This window comes from Rhagoletis pomonella, unplaced genomic scaffold (genome assembly GCF_013731165.1).
Source record: "Rhagoletis pomonella isolate Grant_MI unplaced genomic scaffold, Rhpom_1.0 Rhpom_scaffold_00006, whole genome shotgun sequence".
NCBI classification, from domain to species: domain Eukaryota; kingdom Metazoa; phylum Arthropoda; class Insecta; order Diptera; family Tephritidae; genus Rhagoletis; species Rhagoletis pomonella.
The window spans coordinates 53486448-53503491 of record NW_023458560.1 but is presented as its reverse complement, the minus strand read 5'-3'; the positions used below and the strand labels follow the sequence as shown (position 1 = coordinate 53503491).

The 17044-nt window shown below is 36.9% G+C and overlaps 1 protein-coding gene and 2 long non-coding RNA genes across 7 annotated transcripts in view; 1 reads left to right on the top strand and 2 right to left on the bottom strand.

Moving 5' to 3' along the window:
- Window positions 1-8301, top strand: part of LOC118740959 — a 20431-nt gene extending 12130 nt beyond the window's left edge. Inside the window, exons 3-4 of the long non-coding RNA XR_004993199.1 lie at window positions 7601-7731; window positions 7818-8301. This is a non-coding gene — a long non-coding RNA (uncharacterized LOC118740959). The remainder of the gene's footprint in view (window positions 1-7600; window positions 7732-7817) is intronic.
- LOC118740957 (solute carrier family 66 member 2-like) overlaps window positions 1-17044 on the bottom strand; it is a 129521-nt gene that overhangs the window by 56416 nt on the left and 56061 nt on the right. The window lies entirely within an intron of this gene.
- Window positions 2295-3236, bottom strand: LOC118740962. Its single transcript, XR_004993201.1, has 2 exons — window positions 2754-3236; window positions 2295-2636 (listed from the first exon to the last, which is right to left on the bottom strand). It is a non-coding gene; the product is annotated as an uncharacterized LOC118740962 (long non-coding RNA).

Below are 17044 nucleotides of genomic sequence, written 5' to 3'. Positions count from 1 at the left end.
GTACTGATATATATTTTTAGTGAAGAATGTAAAAATGTTATGAGAAAATAAAGAATAAACAAACAAAACAAACAAACAAACATAAATATGCAAATTTTCATGTGTAAAGGTCTTTGATATTCCCTTATGTTTTTACTAGTAGCAAATTACCAAGTTTCCGTGCTACAATTAGACAAGAATGTAGAATAAATTAAAATTATTCAGTATTCCCTCGTTCGGTGTGTAGGTATGTACATATTTTAAGACTCAAATCGAGGTGTATGTGTGTGCATGGACGCATTTCACTTCACTTCACATGGATGAAATTCACTTCAAAGCTTTCAGTACAAACCCTTGCTCTAACTAACTCCAATTCCTTGCTGTTGTTTTTGTGTTTCAATTTGGCGCACTCTTTCACTAAAGGGTGCAAGCGTTGCACTCGTAAGCGGCAACTGACATTTTGACCTAGTTTACTTGGTTTACTTTGGTTTGCTTTCTAGTCACTGATGCAGTTTACATAAAAGTGGTAGGTTTGCTGCATCGGCCTATAAAACGGTGCGACGCACACACACACATTTATAGAAGTATGAGTATCATTGCGCTTTGTCTTTTGTTCTGGCCTTTACTGCATGTTTTGATTATAAACTAGGCTTTTTCTATGTTTGTTGCGCGGCATAAATTGCAGACGGCTGACAATTTTAATGGTCGCGCCACTATTTTACATAAATAGAAAGCTACTAGGTGCCAGTTATTTGTGGGCGCAAAACCATTACTATTTTAATAGATAACTACAAATGAGATGCATGCTTGTTTATTGGCCACTCTTTGTCCTTTTTAAAATACATATTTTTGCAAAAATTGCTTAAATTTGGAAAGATATTAGAACAACTCGACCTACTAAATTATTGTATGTACGGATACATGCCGGAATTGAATTTTTGGGGCTAAATATTTTCTTTGACATCCTAAAGTTGGTTCATTCTTAAATACGAAGTGTTTTCAGATTTTTTGGGGGTTTTTAAGGTTTTACTTTTCATTATATTATTAAGAGTGTTCATGTAACTGCTTAAATAGCCTCGTAAACTCATAAAAAGTGTAAGTTAGTAAACTCGTAAACCATCTGTCAAAATTCGTGCGAAAATGTATTTATGCATACAAAACAAGTTGTAACAATAATTTTTAGACGTAAACGAGAAGGTAACGTTGCACCCGAAAAAATTTTCAAACATGCTTTGTATGGAATATAATACGTAACACCGTCAACAAAAAATAATTGCGAATTCTTCGCCCTTTGAAACTTGCGTAATATTACTCTACAATTAAATTAGCTATACAACTGCATACTGATTTTTTTTATAGATTCTTTGTATGTATTTTTCTTATTGGGAAATAAAGAATATATAAATGGTTACAGCGTTTAAAGAAGTAGTAGGGCGTCTGATGTAGAGCGTTCGTTTTTAACATACAAAAAATTATATATATGAAAAAATCTATCGAAAATAGACAAAAATTTATGTTAGAAAATAACAAAAAACATGTAATAATTCAATGTAATGGCTCTTAATAATATAAATGTATGTGGCATCAGGTCCATTCAATAACTTTTCCAGTAAGTACTTGCAGCATGAGCGTAAAAGAAAAATAGAGAGTAAAATTGAGAGCAAGAGAAAATTATCAGAAAAAGTATTGAACGCAAATTCAGTACGCCATTTTGACACTTTCTGCTTGTTAAGTTTTGGCACACAATTTTCTTTTTAATTGGGAATAGTTCCCATCGTCATAAAAGTAAAAAAAAAAAAATACATTAGATTTAAATTGTTCATCCATATTTTCATTTCACTAATTACGTTTCATGAAGTACCTTGCTTTTTGACTACTGCGAATTCCTGCTACTTAGTGAAATTTTTACTTCCAAGAATTTGCAGCTCTCTCGGGATGTTACGCTATCGAATTCGCTCTTTCTTGCAAACTTGCAAGTGCTAGTAACAATTCGGAAAAATTTTTTGATATTGAGTGGACCTATTATACATATTCCACGTTTAATAATATACAGAATTATTTCAAAATTTCAATTTTGTGGGTTAACGCAATCAAACTTTGATCAATTCATACAGTTGGTATACCAAAAGACAGATGGGAAGACACATATCCTCACCATTTTTGTGAAGTTAAGTCAACTCTTTATCAAGCTTATTAATTGTATGATGAAATTTCCGAAAACGTATACTTTGATTACAACTCTATACTATTAAATGAGCGATATTTTTCGTTCTGAATAGTTTCTGTTTATCCGTCACTATTTATACCTGCGCTAAATCGTCGTTGGTTCTTAGATAGGTACGTCTCAGCGGATAATCCGGCGGTTATAAATAGTGACGGACAAACAGAAACTGTTCAGAACGAAAAATTACACTGAAGAGGGCACAACGCAGAAACCTGTTTGCCTCCAAACCAAATTTAACAAGGGATGACGGAAAATCGTTCCACATTACATCATTAAAATAATATTTTTACATAAAGATAGTAAATAGTATACAGTCAGTTGAATGCCATGTATGTACATACTTACTTAAAAATTAATTGACAGTGAATCGAACTGAGTGACAGCAATATAATATTTTTCTTTAAGTCGGGTTGTTGACTTTGCACTATACGTTCTACTTATAAAAAGTAAAGTAGATAATAAATTCATACGGTCAGACAAATGAAAAAATGTATCAGCATTAAAACACAACAAAGGTTGCTTAAGCAATTCTTAAGTATTTCATTTGTACCTGTTGTATGGTAAGTAACTTTATAATAAATGCCATTTCCCTTGTAAGCACTTCAGTTTATTTACGTGCCTTTATTTACAAAACTCTGAATAAAAAATAAAGCGCCAATAAATTTGTAATAGCCATTTTTATACTTTGAGGCATTAAATTTTTTTGACAATGTTGTTAAAAAATATTTGTGGGCGTGCTCGGACTGTAAACAAATGAAGACCTTCAAAAAAAAAAAAAAATACAGTACGTGACCTTCAACGATTCGACCAACAATTGACATAATCAAGGCTGTTAACAAATCGTGAATGTATTTCTCTGCTACTTTTCTGTTATCACAAATTTCATTTGCACAGGATGTTGTTGTCAGCTATCACCATTGATGGCAGCTGTAGCAATGCCATCGCAATCATTAACGCAATCACGAAGATTGTTCACATTTTTACACATTTCATGGAGTCATTCCATCCAAGTACGTGTGTAATAAAATACAGCAAAAAAAAAAAAACAGTATTGTTTGCTCCATATCAAACCGCATTCTATCTTCGAAAGAATTGTAAAAAGAATGCGGGCGGACAATCGAGATAAGGCGGTAGTATAAATAAAAGTATATAAATGTGCATATGTATGTACATTAGGGTGGTCTAAAAATGCAAGTGAAAAATAAAGTCCGAATTTGAATGCTCTCTCCCCCTAGGATTGGGTTCTATATAAGAAAAAATAAACCCCTGTTTTTTGTTTTGAAATCAAAAAATATTTAGAGGTCGCTTAAAGCGCTCAAAGTTTTTCATCAATTTTTTATGGGGAAATACAGTGTTTCGTAGAAATGGTATAGAATTCTTGAAACTCAATATTTTTAGAGCGGAAAACTTCGTTTCACTTCAGGAAATTTCCAATTGTTTATTTTACTATTTTCTAATACTAACGACTTTTACGGGTCCGCCATTGAATTTATTTGGGGTTTTGGGGGACTTAAAAAAATAATGAATAAGAAAAAAGGGTGAAATGAACAATTGGGTTTTATTATTGGAAGTCTTCTGCAGATACAAAGTTTTCCGATCGAGAAATATAGTGATTCAAGGATTCTATACCATTTCTAAAAAAATTGTTATTCTAAAATTAAAAACAGGTGTTTATTTTTTCTTATATAGAACAATCCTAGGGGTGAGGACATTAAAATTCGACTTTACTTATTTTGGACGCCCTAATGTACATACTTACGAGCATATGAGGCCATGCGAGCCAGAGAAGCCTATCTACTATTTTTTTTAGTAATATGAGAATGAATGATCTATAAATAATAAATACGGTATTTTTCTGAAAGTTCATTGTACCTTCATACGTGATGCTACCTATTATAATGGAAGAAAACTGAAAGGGCTTGCCTCGGGCAATTACCGTTTCGATTCTGTGTAGTAATGCATTTTAAGCTGTACCTCAATTTTTGGAAAATGTCCGATAGGCTACTCTGGCTCTCAGTGCTTCATGTGTATGTACATAGTATATGAAAATGTAGTAACGTGAGTGCTATTAGAATTGCGTAGAAAGACGGTAAGCAATGTGAAAGTGATATTATTTACCACCACCCTCTACCACTGGTTTTTCACGAATAGTGTACAAATTTTACATTAGAGTGCCCCACGCTTCGCACAATGTAAAATCGATTCCTTCTCAAACAAAATATAAAATTTGTTCGATTTAAGTAATAATAATTAAGTGAAAATACCAAAAATCGTATTTTATTCTATTTTTATTTGTTATACGCGAGCGCACTTGTTTGTGCACAGGGTATTAAAACTTTGTTCGCATAACGGTTGTTTGTAACCGCCTAAAGGAATCGAGATAGATATAAACAAATGTATACATAAATGATCATAATGAAAAGAGAAATCGATTAAGCCATGTCTGTCTGTCCGTGTACACGATAAATCGAGCAAAATTTTAGATATATCAACGCAATTTGGTATATAGGTTGCCCTTTATCCAAGGTAGGTTACTATTGAAAATGGGCGAAACGCCCCCCTTTTCATAAAACGGTATTTTCGAAAAATGCAAAAACTATGACATTTCAGTAAATATCTGATCCAAATTGTTGAAAATTTTAGTAGAATTTTGGCACAAAATAATATTATTATGAAATTTTTGGAAAAGGGGCGTAACCCCGCCCACCTATGATGAAGTAATGTATCTTAGTAGCCGCTTAACCATTCCTTATCAAACTCGGTACGAGCCTTGCTTAGGATCCAGCTAAGAAATTTGCTGAAAATCATTGAAATCAGGCAATAGCCGCGCCCACCCCCCATATAACGGTAATTTACAGAAACACGAAAACTGCGATAAATCAGTAACTACTGAAGCTAATTGACTGAAAATCGATTATTGCAATAACCAGTGAGCAAAAATTTGGCTATAATAAATTTTTGGATTTTGGGCGTGGCGTCGCCCACTTGTGACCACAAATGTTTATCTCGGTAACCGAGTTGTCATATTTTACCAAACTTGGTGCATTTAATAACATTGGTACGAAAAAGCAATTCGTTGAAAATTATTCAAATCGGCATGAAATTGCACCGGTTTTCCGTATAAAGGTAATTTTCGGATATACGAAAACTCCTACATTTCAATAACTGAGGTCGTTAATTTACTCCAAGTTAATACTCACAACAATCTCTTAACAATAAATAAGACTTCTATAGACTTAGGTAGTTTAAAGAAAGTTGGAACGACAATAGTTGATACCTCGACCGGGTATATAAAATTCGGTTTCGCCCGAACTTATACTTTTTTACTTTTTTACTTATTTTTTTTTTTTAAGTTTTAGACACATTTCTAGGATGTGAAATTGGTTATTTTTTACGAAATGAATGAGAGGACATATAGTGGTGGAAAAATAAATAAGGTCTCGACATTTTAAAAAATGTTGGCTATCTTTCCTCATGTTTATTAATACTTATTATCTTTTTATAAAAGTATAGCTCATTATTTAACAAAAGCCATATAAATTCATATTTCAAACTTTGCAAATATTGTAAAAATTTTGCATAATTGCATCTAAATTTTCATGTGTTCGAGCCTTTATAGCCCATTAAATTCTTGTACATATAATAAAGAGCAAGTTTGAAGTTGCTAAAAAATCGCGTTGATTTTTGATATTTTTTTTTTGCTGACTGTATTACGAATTTTTTTTCCAAAATTGTTGAACATACTTTGTATGGAAGAAAAATTAAAAATACTATACTTTTATAGAAAATTATCGTAAAAAAATTTATCACGCAAAACATGGCGAATATTGTAAAAAATAATTGTATGCTATTTACGACAGCGCCACTTTATATATGTATCTAGTTATGTATGTAAGTGTTATGCAATTCTAGTAAATTTATGACACGTACTAATGTTAAGTACCGCGTCAGCAAAAGTGGGCGTAAATAGTCGTTAATTCCATAAAATGGCTTCAGCAATGTGCAATGCTGTTAAAAGGAAAATACTTATAATACTTTCTTCTGTATATTAGCCAATTGACTAAGCGGCAATTTCATTAGAAAGCTCTAACCTGCATTGACTCTTAAACTAAAAGCAAGAAGTGGTTGTCCTTCGAATATTGAAGTATAGTCAAATAACCTCAGATTGGTGGGCGTCTTTAGTAAGTCCTATGATTGCACAATTTTTCACCCGTGTGTTACTTTAGTTATTGCCCTACGTTACCATGTACATATGTATGTATATATTTATATACATGTATATACACATTTTCGACTACTAACAAATTCACTATTTTCTGCTTAACTAAAATAAAAGCAAGGATACACTTTCTTTCTCTGCTTTCACTCCAGCAGCAAATCAAGAATATACAGCTGCGGTCAATAAGATAACAGAATTCAAAATGATGTTATTTGCAACTTATATTTATTCATTTTTAACAACTTTCAAAAATATAGTGCGATGTATAACAGAAACCTCATAAAAAAATTTTCAAAGGTTGCACAAAGTTAACAAAAATTAATTAAAGTAAAAAAAAAAATCATCAAAATTTCAAACTTTTCTTTCAGAATTTTTAGACCAAAGACCGTTGATTTTTAAGATTTGTTTTGTCGAGGGTGTTGAGCATTTCTCCATATAAAATTAGATATTGCTCATGCGTTATATGGAAGAAAATGCGTAACATCCTCGACAAAAAAATTCTAAAATATCGACGGTAGTTTTGAGCTATTTTGAACTTGCACTTTATTGTACTAAAATCGAAAGAGCTAAAAGGTGCATACTCGAAAATTTTCTAAAAACTCGGAATAAAAATTTGAAATTTTAATGCGGTTTTTTAAATTTACCTTTGAAACTTTACATGAAAATTATTAAAAATAAATAAATAAACATAAGTTCAAACAATATCATTTTGAATTTTGCTATCTTATTGACCGCAACTGTATATACATATGTATGTACTCAGTGTTAGAGCAAGTTAACGGAAAACTGCCACGAAAATGTTAAGAATATGGCAAAAATAAATTGAAAAGTTTTGCCCGCGCCGCAATTTACTTATTGCTGTTTGTTTGTTACTTAAAGCTGCGTACAAAAACAAATGTTTGCGGCATCTCAAACTTATGCTATTTACGTTTTTACTTGCATAAGCGCAAAGCATTTAAATTAAGTGCCTTTCAAAAGTCTTACACGTGGTTGTACTGGCTGTGTTATATCGCCTCAAAGTAGGCAAATATAATCTTCAAACAATGATATTAGAATTATATATATTTTTAAACATTCAAGTATTTTATAATACATGCTTACCTACATGCTTACATATATTATACATATTAAATCACGAAGTTAGTTTTCTAATGTCTTTAACTTTTCTTTTGTTTCAGGTTTTCCAAGCAATATGAGCTTCCGCTTCTTGTTCAAAGCGTTGTGATGAACATTACCATGTTTCTTATGATACATTTATGCATTAAAGTGAAACGTATGAATGCGTCAAATAGAGAGCACACATTTTCGGGTGAGTAAAGGCTAGTCCTTTGTGCCAAATCCATTCAATTGGAGCCCTTATAATATCAATTTTTGTGTTACAATGTTTCTTTTCAGCTGATGATCTACGTCTACCAAAAGTAACGATCGACACGGATACTGCTGGTTCAGTGTCCACAGATGTTGGCGCTTTGAAACGTGCACGCTCCAGGCACTATTTAAACGGTAAGGGCAAGACCTCAAAGCTGTTAAAGCTGTGCTACAAAAAAGAATGAAATAGGAATACCTGGGAAGTAGGTCTAGCAAGAATCGAAGTATGAAATTTGCCAAGCAACCACAAAATCTTGGCTTATCGTTAAAAGCCGGTTTTCAGTACTTTTGCGCACTTACATATAAGCCTATAACTTAGTTGATTATCCACCAGTTTCTTACCAGTTATGGAAAGTAGAAACTTAGACCTTTTCAGTGCTGTATATAACAATTTAGAAAACTTAAGAAATCTTGTTACACTTTGTTATTTTATTTTTTTCAAAACTGTTTGCTGTATATACTTCTTCATATATTTAAGAACTACTAGTATGGCCCTTTATAAAGTAGTTGAAAAAACACGAGAAAATTTAACAAAACTTGTGTTTGCTGTGCACAACACACAGATCTCTTAAGTTTTCTAATTTGTTATGAATGTATATAAATTAGGGCTGTGCGATTAATTGATTACTCAAAATTTTAATTAATCATAAAGTGAATAACTCAATTATTCGATTAATTGGAAATAATGATTACTCAAAAGTTCAGTTACTCGAGTAATCAAGATTTTTGATTAACCAAAAACAAAAATATTTGAGTAATTTGCTTTATGATTAATCAACATTTCGAGTAAAATGAGTAATCAACATTTCATCTCTTTACATATGTATAAAGTAGTTAAAGTTCCTTGACACTTTGAAAACAACGTTTCTGTTTTCAAAAATTAAAACGAAAAATTTTTTCATATACAGAATGTAAAAGAAAATAAGCTTTTTCCAAAGTAAACTCTTTTAACGAGCAAAATTATTTTTTTGAGTAATCATATTTCAAGTAACTCGATTAATCATCGTTTTGAGTAATCAAAATCTTGATTACTCGAGTAATTGATTAACCGAATAATTGATTAACCAACTTGCTCGAGTAATCGAATAATCGCACAGCCCTAATATAAATCAAAAGGTCTAGGTTTCTGGTTTTTTAAACGAGTAGGAACCGAAACTCGGTTGATAATCAATTAAATTACAGACTTATAAGTGCGGAAAACCGTGTTTTTAATAGTAAGTCAATATTTTTGGAAAATTAGGATAACTCCCCAGATTTTTTGGATTGTCGCACAGCGTAATTAAAAAAAAAAACTGTAGATATTCATCGAAAACTCGTAGTATTAACGATTTATGAAGTAGGTTGTGCCTATCTCAAACCTAAACTTTGATCGAATGTTTGCGATGAACAAAACCGAATTTATATTGTTAATACATAAATAATGACTGTTTCGCAAACCGGGCTAGGTGCGAGTTTATTTATTTTCCTTGGAGGCTTAATAAATTAGCGAAAATATTTAGAAATTCTCCTATTCTCGCACAAATTACCCAAAATTCGACAAAAGTTAGGTTAGTCAATAAGTCCTATAAGCTTAGACTGAGTACCTATAACGCCAAAATGGAGCCATGTAAGAACTCCCGAAACAACGCGGAGGGCTGTCATGAATCAACGCGATTCAGTCGCTTGAACTGGATAGACGTTGGGCGTAGGGTAATCGCTGCCTACAAAACCTGAACCGTGTAAATCTACCGCTATTGGAGCAGTGAAATACCCTGGTTCTTCAGGAGTCGGAAAAGAAATCATCCTAGAATTTCCTTTTTACCTCCCCTGCCTTCGCAACAATAAAGGCTCATGCTTGTAAAACATTCTTGGTTTATACTTATGGTGACCATTCGTACTGAAAATTTTTCTTAAAAGTCGGCACGTATAAGTGTCCCGATTTTTATATTTGTTCCGATTAAATTACGATTTTTAGGATTTGCTTTATTAATTTGATTTAAGAGTTTCCCTATACACTGGCCCAAAAAACCATTTTTCTGACAAGCTTGGCAGCATTTTTGCTATCGCAAGGAACATAGAATATAAGGTAGACATAAACGTATCCAACATTATTATTTTCTATGATATTTGGTTATGTTGTATTCTATCAAACTGCTACTCTCGCTATATTGCGGTCTATCATTCTTGCTTCATTTTATAGATAGATAGATATAGTCAAATGTATCAGAAAGAAAAAAGAAATCGATTAAGCGGTCCGTCCGTCTGGCCGTCTGTGCACACGATAACTCGAGTAAAAATTTAGATATCTTAACGAAACTTGGTACGCATACTTGTTTTCAGCGTAGGACGTATGGTATTGAAAATGCGCAAAATCGGACAATAACCACGCCTACCTCCCATATAACGGAAGTTTAAACGAAAAATGATAATATTAAAAAATTTTGGAAAATGGAATGGGCGTAGCCACGCCTACTTATGATTACATGTGTATATCTTGGTAATCGCTCCACCTATTTCTCCCAAACTTGGCACAGTTATTGGCCGTGGTACAACATACCAAACGACTGAAAATGTTTAAAATCGGACAATAACCATGCCCACATACCATAAAACGGTAATTTAGAGAAATACGAAATCTTCGATAAATCAGTAAATACTAAAGCACTTTTGCTGCATTGTCATAATATTGAGCCAAATAGACTACTGATACACTAGAATAGAGTGGCTGCATGGTTAAATTAGGAATTCGCTATATTATCGATATTTATGTGTTTTAATCTATTTAAAAAATCATTTACAGTCTTATAGGAAATTGCCTTATTTTACCGGCTTTACTTTTTTAAAGTTACAATATATGTCCAAGCTGTGTAGAGCTGCCGATACAAACATATATTCAGGCTTATAAGCCTGTAATTATACATTTTTCTACATTTAATTTGAAAAAGTATGCACCAACGGATTAAAAGTAGTAAATAATTAATACCTTTTCTACTACTTTAATATGCGTGACCGGAATAGACCTGCCGAAAAAGTGAGGTTAATTTACTGACAACACCTTGTTATTATTCCACCATGACTAAAGCTAACTTATTCAAAATTGGTGCTTGCAATAATTCTTCATCATCATTTACTTGTTTCTCTTGTGTTTTGTTTTAAATAAAACTGTATTGAAAGATGTTATGTATTTTCGTTCTAAAAACCAAATTGTATGTTTGGATTCGATGCTTTAGAAATGTCCCGATTTTTGTCCATATAAATCTGGTCACCGTAGTTATACTTCACGTACCGCAGAGATATCTTCCCAACAACGATTACTGCTTTTATTTACCACTCACACTACTCTTGCGAATGCATTTTAAAGTATAAATCAAAAATCAACAGACTTCTATGTGTCTACATAAGTATATTATGTGGCGTGTTGGGTGGGCATTCACCCACGTGGTGACAAGAACTGGTAACATTTTTTGGTAATAAAATTTTCCGGTTACAAAATCTTCGGTAACGTGCAGAATAGACCTGTTAAGTAAAACTAACTTACCATCATTTATACAGAAAATATTCAGCGAGAATTGATTTGTAATGATGCATAAATTTTTGGTGTTTGTCTAAACACCTGCCTGGTCATCTGGTTATTTGATTCTTTTCTACTGTCATAAAAACAATCAAATACACTAGATAATTGTAATTTTAACCAGAAAACCTGATAACCAGTCAGGTGTAAATATGCTTGATTCCGTATCCAGTCCAAACTCACTATTTTTCCCCCCAGATTTTGCCACATTTTACTTGAAAGCGATCCCGTACTCGCTTTGAGCACATTTTGGTTTTTTGATAGTTTTACTAGATTTAGTCCGAGAAGTACGTGATCAAGCTTAATATTTTCCCGTTTTCCAAACATTTGTGTTAAGAAAGATACGGCAGGGTCGGCAAAATACGGTCAGCCATGAGGAAGGCGCTGCCTGCGCACTCACGCCACAAGAGGCGACCCATCCATCACCTACGGCCGCAACCGGAAAAGGTGGTACGTCGAGTCGGAGTAGTCCTGGCAGTAAATCGGCAAGAGCCCGACGGCTCCGTGCAGAAGCATCACTAATCGAAGAAGAGGAGCGGATCCTGCGTCAAAGGGAAGCTCTACTTGATCGGCGTAAAAAGCTTCTGCAGTAGAAACCGAAGACGAATATTCAGACCTCGATGAAGGTTTGGACACTATCGCTGTTCAAAAGTGGTTGAATGGTACTGGCCACACCTTGCCCACCTCAGGGCCACCGAATAAAGGTGAAGGCATCCGGTACCGTGACCATGGCGGTATTTCCGCCACTCCTCTGCAGCCAAAGGAGTCACCAGCTGACAACAATGTGCAAAACCAAATAACTTCGTTGCAAGAGAAGTTCTCTACCCTTGAACAGCAGGTGCAAACACATGCCGGGCCCGCGATCGGTATGACTTGGCTACCGAAATTGGTACCCTAGCGTGTGTCAGCGCCAACAGAGTCTCAACCACAACTGGCAGGGCAGACTTTGTCACGTCCACCCGATCAACGCTGCCTTACCAAAAATCAAATTTGCTGCGCGCAATGGTGTTTGTAAAGAGCTGCCTAAGTTCAACGGGAAACCTGAAGAATGGCCCCTGTTTCTGGCCACATATCAACAGACCACCGAACTATGTGGATTTTCGGAGGGTGAAAACTTATTGCGCTTACGTCAGGCGTTAGAAGGAGCGGGACGGAACGCAGTAAGAAACTTGCTCTTACACGCGTCCTGCGTCCCACAAATACTCGACACACTACGAATGAAATTCGGACGTCCCGAACTTATTATTGCCGTGCTTCTGGCACGAATTCGAGAAATACCAGCAGTTAAAGAAAACCGCCTTGAGGCTCTCGTAGATTTGACCTTGGAGGTGCAAAACATCATGCTTCAAACATGTTCTGCCACCTTAACAATCCCGAGTTGGAACAAGAGCCTTTTAGGGCATGCACAAATTGCAGTTGACTTTCTCAAATCTCGAAAGTTTCGGTGAATGGCTATTTCAGTTTGCTCAAGGGGCGAATAGCATTCTCGTACCAAGCGTCGCCCCCAGAACTTCTACCAAACGCGGATATTTAAATGCACATGCAAATAACGTCGGAACTGGGAAAAGGGTCGCATGTATTGTTTGTCACGGCGAGTATAGTTCGGTTGGAAGCTGTCATCAGTTTAGAAGCGCGGACAGGGTTGTGCGCTGGCAATTGGTGCGCGTGCATAGGTTATGTCGTCGCTGTTTAAAGGCGCATAATAAGTTAAACTGCCAGTCTACTACGACTTGCGGTATAGACGGTTGCCCTTCAATCCACCATCAACTACTGCACAAACATCCTGATGATGTGGTTAGCCCACCACTTGCTAACCTTATGTTAAACGAACATAGCAGTGACGCCGATTCGATCCTATTTCGGGTGTTGCCAGTAACACTCCATGGGAATAATATCAAACTTCAAACTTACGCTTTCTTCGATGATGGATCTTCACTTACGCTAATGGATGCCAAGCTACAAGATAGGCTGAATCTGAAGGGCACTTCGCAACCTTTATGCCTGAAATGGACTGCAAACACCCATCGCTATGAAGAGGACTCCCAAGTGCTCGAGTTGGGAATTTCCGGTGCCAATGCAAAAAGGCGCTTCGTTTTGAAGGATGTGCGCACTGTGAAAAGGCTCGAACTGCCGTTGCAGACGCTCGATGTTAAAGGGCTTCAAGCTAGATTTTCGCATCTTAGAGGCTTGAACAACAGCCGACTAGGCCTAAGTCTACGGTCCGGTGAGGGTTCCGACAACGAACCGGTAGCGGAAAAGACGCGCCTAGGATGGACACTGAAAGGAGTTCTTGTCAAGCAGCCTCAACCCGCTGCCTATCATGCGTTCCACAGCTGCGACTGCGACGTCGCTGCCAACGCTGAGTTGCTAAAGGCTGTCGAAGAGTACGTCTGCCTTGATAATGTCGACATTATTAAATGTAAATCGGCCAGTCTGATGTCGAAAGATGACCAACAAGCTGTCTAACAACTTAAGGTGACGACAAAGCGCATCCACGGCCGTTTCGAGACCGGCGTGCTCTGGAGACACGCTGACATCGCACTTCTTGATAGCCTCCCAACTGCCTTGCGGAGAGCTCAATGCTTACAAGCGAAACTAAAGCGATATCCGGAGCTCGCCGAGATCTTGTCGTCTAAGATCGCAGCTTATGTAACCAAAGGATACGCCAAACCTTTGCAAGTTGAGTCGCTACTGGACAAAGGGTGCTGGTATCTGCCGATTTTTCCTGTGTATAACCCACACAAACCAGGAAAGGTCCGCCTCGTGTGGGATGCGGCCGCAAAAACCAAGGGTATATCTCTCAATTCTATGCTTTTAAAAGAATCCGATCAGTTAACATGCCTGGTGTCCGTCTTGAGAAGATTCCGTCAGCGAGCGATAGCGGTGAGTGGCGACATAGAGGAGATGTATCATCAGGTCCGACTCCGATCCGAGGACCAAAACTATCAGCGCTTTGTTTGGCTCGAGCCAGGAGATAGCAAACCTAAATGCGAACGAATTCCACAGTTGTTATCCGAGAGCCGTCGAAAGCATCGTTAAAAACCACTACGTTGATGATATGCTCGACAGTGTACATACGGTAGAGGAGGCTATTCAGCTTGCTAGCAACGTAAGTTTCATTGATAGCAAAGGTGGTTTTCACATCAGAAACTGGCGATCAAACTCCGAGGAAGTACTGAACGCACTGCAAGTTAACGCTATTGACTCCGAAAGAAGCCTCGACACCCCTCAAGAAGTACCAGTTGAAAAGGTTTTGAGCCTGTGGAGGCTCACCAAGGAATACTGTTTCAAGTTCCGACTCGCCCAGCATCACAAAATTGGGGAACTGCTGCGCGGCGACCGCCGTCCAACCAAGATGGAAGTATTAAGCGTTGTCATGAGCATTTTTGATCCCTTGGGACTTCTCAATTTCTACGTTATATACGCCAAAGTAATTTTTCAGGAAGTTTGGCGGCTGGGACGACAGCGTTCCCGACGAACACTACTCCAGCTGGCTGAAATGGGTTCACCTACTTCCCAGGGTAGAGGGTTTGCGGATACCGCGATGCTACTTCCAAAACTTGGGTCACGAGTCCGACCTAGAGATGCACGTCTTCGTGGACGCCAGCGAAAACGCCTACGCTGCCACATATTATCTTCGCCATACTCGGGGTGATGTCGTAAACTGTACTCTAATAGGCAGCAAGGTGAAGGTGGCACATGTAAAGATGATTTCCATTCCCCTACTGCCTACGCTCTGACCACCGGCGCTAGAGCTAACTGACGTGAGTGATTGGCGATGGATTCCTTCAGCGGAGAATGTGGCAGACGACGCTACGAAGTGTCAAACAGTACCTGACTTTTCAAACCAAAGCCGCTGGTTCAAAGGACCACAGTTCTTAAAACTCGCACGCAGCCACTGGCCGAACGATACAGAAGGCACCCAGACAACCGTCGAAGAACTTAGAGCGAAGTACGTAGGTCACCACGATGCGGCGCACCACCCTCAAAGGTTCTTGTCAATACATGAACGCTTTTCCCGACGGTGTCGTCTCCTGCGAACAACGGCAACTGTTTTACTAAGCGTCCGCATCTGGAAGCTCTATCGCAAAGGAAGCCGAATGTGTCCGCAACTAGTAGAACAAGAAGATCTTAAGCGCGCCGATCTCGATGATGCGTCATTGCTTCGGCTCTGTTGTAGAGTCAATCTGCCAGGACAGGAAGATCCAGTCATATTGCCGAAAAGCCACAACATAACTCGACTTTTTGTTTCAGACTATCATATCAAGTATTTTTACGGAAGCTCTGAGACAGTTGTGAATGAAGTACACCAGACCTTTTGGATTCCCCGACTACGCACAGTCGTAAGGTCGATAGGGTATGGCGTTCTCTTAACCTGCCTCACAGCGAGATAGAGATTGAGGCGGTCATAAACTCTCGCGGCATGAAACCCTTAGTAGAGTTTGTCGACGGTGCAGCTGAATTGCGCAAAGGTTGGCGATGCACGCAACAACTGGCTGATAGATTCTGGCTGGCGCTTTCCGTGATAACGCGACGAACCAAATGGTTCGAAAACGTGAAGCCTATTGAGGAAGGGGACGTCGTCTACGTAATTGATCCCAACGGGCCCAGAAACTGCTGGCCTAAGGGTCGGGTAATCTCCGTAAGGAAGGGCTCCGACGGGCAGGTAAGAAGCGCCTTTGTTAAGACTAGCGCTGATATCTACGAAAGGCCTGCCACGAGACTTGCCGTACTTTCCATTAGTGCTCCGGAAGATGAGGTAGATCCGAAGGATATACCTGGGGTGGGGAGGCAGCACCCTAACTGCGATGTGCCACCCTGTGACGGCAACTGACAAGTTTTCTTGAGGATGTTTTTTGACATTACGTTTTCTTACCTTTCTGCCTTTTACTTCTTACAAGGAGCGTGAGAAATTCTACATTATTTAATTAAATCCAGATAGATCCCTGAAAATACTAAAGTAAGTTATATTGTAATATCTGTAAAGCACTTGTAACTAATGGATAAATATAAACGCCAGTTATTTCAAACATCTCACTACATAAACGAGTGTTTTGGAAATTTTGGCGTGGGATCGCTGGCTTCAGCAACAATTTGTGTAACCTCTTTTTCATGCTAGCAAATTGCTGTTAGCTTCCAGTAGAAATTATCGAATTCCACTCTAAATTAAATGCCAATTTCGTCTGTAAATTTCCCCCTTGCAAAATTTTTCGGGTTATCGAACGCCAAATTATCAGGAATTTGTGGTGATTATTGCAAAATATCAGACTATCGTTATTTGATTGTTCTAATTTCATTGTTTAATCGTGTTTGCATTTTATTCATATCAGTTAATTGTCAACAAAAAAGGCTACTAAAACAGAAACAATTAAATAATTTCCTTAATTTAGTAAACAAACAAAATTTATTCAAGTAAATTTTTATTTTTATGAGTTGTGTTTAAAATTTCATATTTTTTTTTTTTATTTTTACCTATAACATTTCCTGTGTGTAGTAAAGCATAGTTCACTCAAAATCGGTACGCATGAAATGGGTTATATCTTTTTAATAGGTTTTCAGGAAATGATATTTAATATGTTGAAATAAAGCGAAAACATTCCGTTATAGATACTTGTTAGCGAAAGTTTCATATTTTGCTTGGATAAATAAATAAGAGACAATTTCTTTGATAATGATAAAAATTTTCTGAACACCCGTTCTAGAG